Raw genomic sequence first — 8,027 nt, forward strand, 5'->3', positions numbered from 1 at the left:
CATTGAAATAGCATTAAGGGTTTAAATTCGTTAGGCCCCGCCCCTTTGGGTCCAGAAACCCAGAATACCATTCAGAGTATAGACCATGACATGGCTGAGGGTTGAGATACTTTTGGCCACGCCCCTTTTGCCTAGAAGCCCCTAAACCCATTGAAATAGCATTAAGGGTTTAAATTCGTTAGGCCCCGCCCCTTTGGGTCCAGAAGCCCAGAATACCATTCAGAGTATAGACCATGACATGGCTGAGGGTTGAGATACTTTTAGCCACGCCCCTTTTGCCTAGAAGCCCCTAAACCCATTGGAATAGCATTAAGGGTTTAAATTCGTTAGGCCCCGCCCCTTTGGGTCCAGAAGCCCAGAATACCGTTCAGAGTATAGACCATGACATGGCTGAGGGTTGAGATACTTTTGGCCACGCCCCTTTTGCCTAGAAGCCCCTAAACTCATTGAAATATCATTAAGGGTTTAAATTCGTTAGGCCCCGCCCCCTTTGGGTCCAGAAGCCAAGAATACCATTCAGAGTATAAACCATGGCATGGCTGAGGGTTGATATACTTTTGGCCACGCCCCTTTTGCCTAGAAGCCCCTAAACCCATTGAAATAGCTTTGGGGGTTTAAATTCGTTAGGCCCCGCCCCTTTGGGTCCAGAAGCCCATAATACCATTCAGAGTATAGACCATGACATGGCTGAGGGTTGAGATACTTTTAGCTTCGCCCCTTTTGCCTAGAAGCCCCTAAACCCATTGAAATAGCTTTGGGGGTTTAAATTCGTTAGGCCCCGCCCCTTTGGGTCAAGAAGCCCATAATACCATTCAGAGTATAGACCATGACATGGCTGAGGGTTGAGATACTTTTGGCCACGCCCATTTTGCCTAGAAGCCCCTAAACCCCTTGAAATAGCATTAAGGGTTTAAATTCGTTAGGCCCCGCCCCTTTGGGTCCAGAAGCCCATAATACCATTCAGAGTATATACCATGACATGGCTGAGGGTTGAGATACTTTTAGCCACGCCCCTTTTGCCTAGAAGCCCCTAAACCCATTGGAATAGCATTAAGGGTTTAAATTCGTTAGGCCCCGCCCCTTTGGGTCCAGAAGCCCAGAATACCATTCAGAGTATAGACCATGACATGGCTGAGGGTTGAGATACTTTTGGCCACGCCCCTTTTGCCTAGAAGCCCCTAAACTCATTGAAATATCATTAAGGGTTTAAATTCGTTAGGCCCCGCCCCCTTTGGGTCCAGAAGCCCAGAATACCATTCAGAGTATAGACCATGGCATGGCTGACGGTTGATATACTTTTGGCCACGCCCCTTTTGCCTAGAAGCCCCTAAACCCATTGAAATAGCTTTGGGGGTTTAAATTCGTTAGGCCCCGCCCCTTTGGGTCCAGAAGCCCATAATACCATTCAGAGTATAGACCATGACATGGCTGAGGGTTGATATACTTTTAGCTTCGCCCCTTTTGCCTAGAAGCCCATAAACCCATTGAAATAGCTTTGGGGGTTTAAATTCGTTAGGCCCCGCCCCTTTGGGTCCAGAAGCCCAGAATACCATTCAGAGTATAGATCATGACATGGCTGAGGGTTGAGATACTTTTGGCCACGCCCCTTTTGCCTAGAAGCCCCTAAACCCATTGAAATAGCATTAAGGGTTTAAATTCGTTAGGCCCCGCCCCTTTGGGTCCAGAAGCCCAGAATACCATTCAGAGTATAGACCATGACATGGCTGAGGGTTGAAAATACTTTTGACCACGCCCCTTTTGCCTAGAAGCCCCTAAACCCATTGAAATAGCATTAAGGGTTTAAATTCGTTAGGCCCCGCCCCTTTAGGTCCAGAAGCCCAGAATACCATTCAGAGTATAGATCATGACATGGCTGAGGGTTGAGATTCTTTTGGCCACGCCCCTTTTGCCTAGAAGCCCCTAAACCCATTGAAATAGCATTAAGGGTTTAAATTCGTTAGGCCCCGCCCCTTTGGGTCCAGAAGCCCAGAATACCATTCAGAGTATAGACCATGACATGGCTGAGGGTTGAGATACTTTTGGCCACGCCCCTTTTGCCTAGAAGCCCCTAAACCCATTGAAATAGCATTGGGGGTTTAAATTAGTTAGGCCCCGCCCCTTTGGGTCCAGAAGCCCATAATACCATTCAGAGTATAGACCATGACATGGCTGAGGGTTGAGATACTTTTGGACACGCCCCTTTTGCCTAGAAGCCCCTAAACCCATTGAAATAGCATTAAGGGTTTAAATTCGTTAGGCCCCGCCCCTTTTGGTCCAGAAGCCCAGAATACCATTCAGAGTATAGATCATGACATGACTGAGGGTTGAGATACTTTTGGCCACGCCCCTTTTGCCTAGAAGCCCCTAAACCCATTGAAATATCATTAAGGGTTTAAATTCGTTAGGCCCCGCCCCTTTGGGTCCAGAAGCCTAGAATACCATTCAGAGTATAGACCATGACATGGCTGAGGGTTGAGATACTTTTGGCCACGCCCCTTTTGCCTAGAAGCCCCTAAACCCATTGAAATAGCATTAAGGGTTTAAATTCGTTAGGCCCCGCCCCTTTGGGTCCAGAAACCCAGAATACCATTCAGAGTATAGACCATGACATGGCTGAGGGTTGAGATACTTTTGGCCACGCCCCTTTTGCCTAGAAGCCCCTAAACCCATTGAAATAGCATTAAGGGTTTAAATTCGTTAGGCCCCGCCCCTTTGGGTCCAGAAGCCCAGAATACCATTCAGAGTATAGACCATGACATGGCTGAGGGTTGAGATACTTTTGGCCACGCCCCTTTTGCCTAGAAGCCCCTAAACCCATTGAAATAGCATTAAGGGTTTAAATTCGTTAGGCCCCGCCCCTTTAAGTCCAGAAGCCCAGAATACCATTCAGAGTATAGACCATGACATGCCTGAGGGTTGAGATACTTTTGGCCACGCCCCTTTTGCCTAGAAGCCCCTAAACTCATTGAAATAGCATTAAGGGTTTAAATTCGTTAGGCCCCGCCCCTTTAGGTCCAGAAGCCCAGAATACCATTCAGAGTATAGATCATGACATGGCTGAGGGTTGAGATTCTTTTGGCCACGCCCCTTTTGCCTAGAAGCCCCTAAACCCATTGAAATAGCATTAAGGGTTTAAATTCGTTAGGCCCCGCCCCTTTGGGTCCAGAAGCCCAGAATACCATTCAGAGTATAGATCATGACATGGCTGAGGGTTGAGATACTTTTGGCCACGCCCCTTTTGCCTAGAAGCCCCTAAACCCATTGAAATAGCATTAAGGGTTTAAATTCGTTAGGCCCCGCCCCTTTGGGTCAAGAAGCCCATAATACCATTCAGAGTATAGACCATGACATGGCTGAGGGTTGAGATACTTTTGGCCACGCCCATTTTGCCTAGAAGCCCCTAAACCCCTTGAAATAGCATTAAGGGTTTAAATTCGTTAGGCCCCGCCCCTTTGGGTCCAGAAGCCCATAATACCATTCAGAGTATATACCATGACATGGCTGAGGGTTGAGATACTTTTAGCCACGCCCCTTTTGCCTAGAAGCCCCTAAACCCATTGGAATAGCATTAAGGGTTTAAATTCGTTAGGCCCCGCCCCTTTGGGTCCAGAAGCCCAGAATACCATTCAGAGTATAGACCATGACATGGCTGAGGGTTGAGATACTTTTGGCCACGCCCCTTTTGCCTAGAAGTTCCTAAACTCATTGAAATATCATTAAGGGTTTAAATTCGTTAGGCCCCGCCCCCTTTGGGTCCAGAAGCCCAGAATACCATTCAGAGTATAGACCATGGCATGGCTGACGGTTGATATACTTTTGGCCACGCCCCTTTTGCCTAGAAGCCCCTAAACCCATTGAAATAGCTTTGGGGGTTTAAATTCGTTAGGCCCCGCCCCTTTGGGTCCAGAAGCCCATAATACCATTCAGAGTATAGACCATGACATGGCTGAGGGTTGAGATACTTTTAGCTTCGCCCCTTTTGCCTAGAAGCCCCTAAACCCATTGAAATAGCTTTGGGGGTTTAAATTCGTTAGGCCCCGCCCCTTTGGGTCCAGAAGCCCAGAATACCATTCAGAGTATAGATCATGACATGGCTGAGGGTTGAGATTCTTTTGGCCACGCCCCTTTTGCCTAGAAGCCCCTAAACCCATTGAAATAGCATTAAGGGTTTAAATTCGTTAGGCCCCGCCCCTTTGGGTCCAGAAGCCCAGAATACCGTTCAGAGTATAGACCATGACATGGCTGAGGGTTGAGATACTTTTGGCCACGCCCCTTTTGCCTAGAAGCCCCTAAACTCATTGAAATATCATTAAGGGTTTAAATTCGTTAGGCCCCGCCCCCTTTGGGTCCAGAAGCCAAGAATACCATTCAGAGTATAAACCATGGCATGGCTGAGGGTTGATATACTTTTGGCCACGCCCCTTTTGCCTAGAAGCCCCTAAACCCATTGAAATAGCTTTGGGGGTTTAAATTCGTTAGGCCCCGCCCCTTTGGGTCAAGAAGCCCATAATACCATTCAGAGTATAGACCATGACATGGCTGAGGGTTGAGATACTTTTAGCTTCGCCCCTTTTGCCTAGAAGCCCCTAAACCCATTGAAATAGCTTTGGGGGTTTAAATTCGTTAGGCCCCGCCCCTTTGGGTCCAGAAGCCCAGAATACCATTCAGAGTATAGATCATGACATGGCTGAGGGTTGAGATACTTTTGGCCACGCCCCTTTTGCCTAGAAGCCCCTAAACCCATTGAAATAGCATTAAGGGTTTAAATTCGTTAGGCCCCGCCCCTTTGGGTCCAGAAGCCCAGAATACCATTCAGAGTATAGACCATGACATGGCTGAGGGTTGAGATACTTTTGGCCACACCCCTTTTGCCTAGAAGCCCCTAAACCCATTGAAATAGCATTAAGGGTTTAAATTCGTTAGGCCCCGCCCCTTTGGGTCCAGAAGCCCAGAATACCATTCAGAGTATAGATCATGACATGGCTGAGGGTTGAGATACTTTTGGCCACGCTCCTTTTGCCTAGAAGCCCCTAAACCCATTGAAATAGCATTAAGGGTTTAAATTCGTTAGGCCCCGCCCCTTTGGGTCAAGAAGCCCATAATACCATTCAGAGTATAGACCATGACATGGCTGAGGGTTGAGATACTTTTGGCCACGCCCATTTTGCCTAGAAGCCCCTAAACCCCTTGAAATAGCATTAAGGGTTTAAATTCGTTAGGCCCCGCCCCTTTGGGTCCAGAAGCCCATAATACCATTCAGAGTATATACCATGACATGGCTGAGGGTTGAGATACTTTTAGCCACGCCCCTTTTGCCTAGAAGCCCCTAAACCCATTGGAATAGCATTAAGGGTTTAAATTCGTTAGGCCCCGCCCCTTTGGGTCCAGAAGCCCAGAATACCATTCAGAGTATAGACCATGACATGGCTGAGGGTTGAGATACTTTTGGCCACGCCCCTTTTGCCTAGAAGCCCCTAAACTCATTGAAATATCATTAAGGGTTTAAATTCGTTAGGCCCCGCCCCCTTTGGGTCCAGAAGCCCAGAATACCATTCAGAGTATAGACCATGGCATGGCTGACGGTTGATATACTTTTGGCCACGCCCCTTTTGCCTAGAAGCCCCTAAACCCATTGAAATAGCTTTGGGGGTTTAAATTCGTTAGGCCCCGCCCCTTTGGGTCCAGAAGCCCATAATACCATTCAGAGTATAGACCATGACATGGCTGAGGGTTGATATACTTTTAGCTTCGCCCCTTTTGCCTAGAAGCCCATAAACCCATTGAAATAGCTTTGGGGGTTTAAATTCGTTAGGCCCCGCCCCTTTGGGTCCAGAAGCCCAGAATACCATTCAGAGTATAGATCATGACATGGCTGAGGGTTGAGATACTTTTGGCCACGCCCCTTTTGCCTAGAAGCCCCTAAACCCATTGAAATAGCATTAAGGGTTTAAATTCGTTAGGCCCCGCCCCTTTGGGTCCAGAAGCCCAGAATACCATTCAGAGTATAGACCATGACATGGCTGAGGGTTGAGATACTTTTGACCACGCCCCTTTTGCCTAGAAGCCCCTAAACCCATTGAAATAGCATTAAGGGTTTAAATTCGTTAGGCCCCGCCCCTTTAGGTCCAGAAGCCCAGAATACCATTCAGAGTATAGATCATGACATGGCTGAGGGTTGAGATTCTTTTGGCCACGCCCCTTTTGCCTAGAAGCCCCTAAACCCATTGAAATAGCATTAAGGGTTTAAATTCGTTAGGCCCCGCCCCTTTGGGTCCAGAAGCCCAGAATACCATTCAGAGTATAGACCATGACATGGCTGAGGGTTGAGATACTTTTGGCCACGCCCCTTTTGCCTAGAAGCCCCTAAACCCATTGAAATAGCATTGGGGGTTTAAATTAGTTAGGCCCCGCCCCTTTGGGTCCAGAAGCCCATAATACCATTCAGAGTATAGACCATGACATGGCTGAGGGTTGAGATACTTTTGGACACGCCCCTTTTGCCTAGAAGCCCCTAAACCCATTGAAATAGCATTAAGGGTTTAAATTCGTTAGGCCCCGCCCCTTTTGGTCCAGAAGCCCAGAATACCATTCAGAGTATAGATCATGACATGACTGAGGGTTGATATACTTTTGGCCACGCCCCTTTTGCCTAGAAGCCCCTAAACCCATTGAAATATCATTAAGGGTTTAAATTCGTTAGGCCCCGCCCCTTTGGGTCCAGAAGCCTAGAATACCATTCAGAGTATAGACCATGACATGGCTGAGGGTTGAGATACTTTTGGCCACGCCCCTTTTGCCTAGAAGCCCCTAAACCCATTGAAATAGCATTAAGGGTTTAAATTCGTTAGGCCCCGCCCCTTTGGGTCCAGAAACCCAGAATACCATTCAGAGTATAGACCATGACATGGCTGAGGGTTGAGATACTTTTGGCCACGCCCCTTTTGCCTAGAAGCCCCTAAACCCATTGAAATAGCATTAAGGGTTTAAATTCGTTAGGCCCCGCCCCTTTGGGTCCAGAAGCCCAGAATACCATTCAGAGTATAGACCATGACATGGCTGAGGGTTGAGATACTTTTGGCCACGCCCCTTTTTCCTAGAAGCCCCTAAACCCATTGAAATAGCATTAAGGGTTTAAATTCGTTAGGCCCCGCCCCTTTAAGTCCAGAAGCCCAGAATACCATTCAGAGTATAGACCATGACATGCCTGAGGGTTGAGATACTTTTGGCCACGCCCCTTTTGCCTAGAAGCCCCTAAACTCATTGAAATAGCATTAAGGGTTTAAATTCGTTAGGCCCCGCCCCTTTAGGTCCAGAAGCCCAGAATACCATTCAGAGTATAGATCATGACATGGCTGAGGGTTGAGATTCTTTTGGCCACGCCCCTTTTGCCTAGAAGCCCCTAAACCCATTGAAATAGCATTAAGGGTTTAAATTCGTTAGGCCCCGCCCCTTTGGGTCCAGAAGCCCAGAATACCATTCAGAGTATAGATCATGACATGGCTGAGGGTTGAGATACTTTTGGCCACGCCCCTTTTGCCTAGAAGCCCCTAAACCCATTGAAATAGCATTAAGGGTTTAAATTCGTTAGGCCCCGCCCCTTTGGGTCAAGAAGCCCATAATACCATTCAGAGTATAGACCATGACATGGCTGAGGGTTGAGATACTTTTGGCCACGCCCATTTTGCCTAGAAGCCCCTAAACCCCTTGAAATAGCATTAAGGGTTTAAATTCGTTAGGCCCCGCCCCATTTGGGTCCAGAAGCCCATAATACCATTCAGAGTATATACCATGACATGGCTGAGGGTTGAGATACTTTTAGCCACGCCCCTTTTGCCTAGAAGCCCCTAAACCCATTGGAATAGCATTAAGGGTTTAAATTCGTTAGGCCCCGCCCCTTTGGGTCCAGAAGCCCAGAATACCATTCAGAGTATAGACCATGACATGGCTGAGGGTTGAGATACTTTTGGCCACGCCCCTTTTGCCTAGAAGTTCCTAAACTCATTGAAATATCATTAAGGGTTTAAATT

Source organism: Crinia signifera, unplaced genomic scaffold, assembly GCF_055691185.1.
Source record: "Crinia signifera unplaced genomic scaffold, ASM5569118v1 HAP2_SCAFFOLD_229, whole genome shotgun sequence".
In the NCBI taxonomy this organism is placed as follows: Eukaryota; Metazoa; Chordata; class Amphibia; order Anura; family Myobatrachidae; genus Crinia; species Crinia signifera.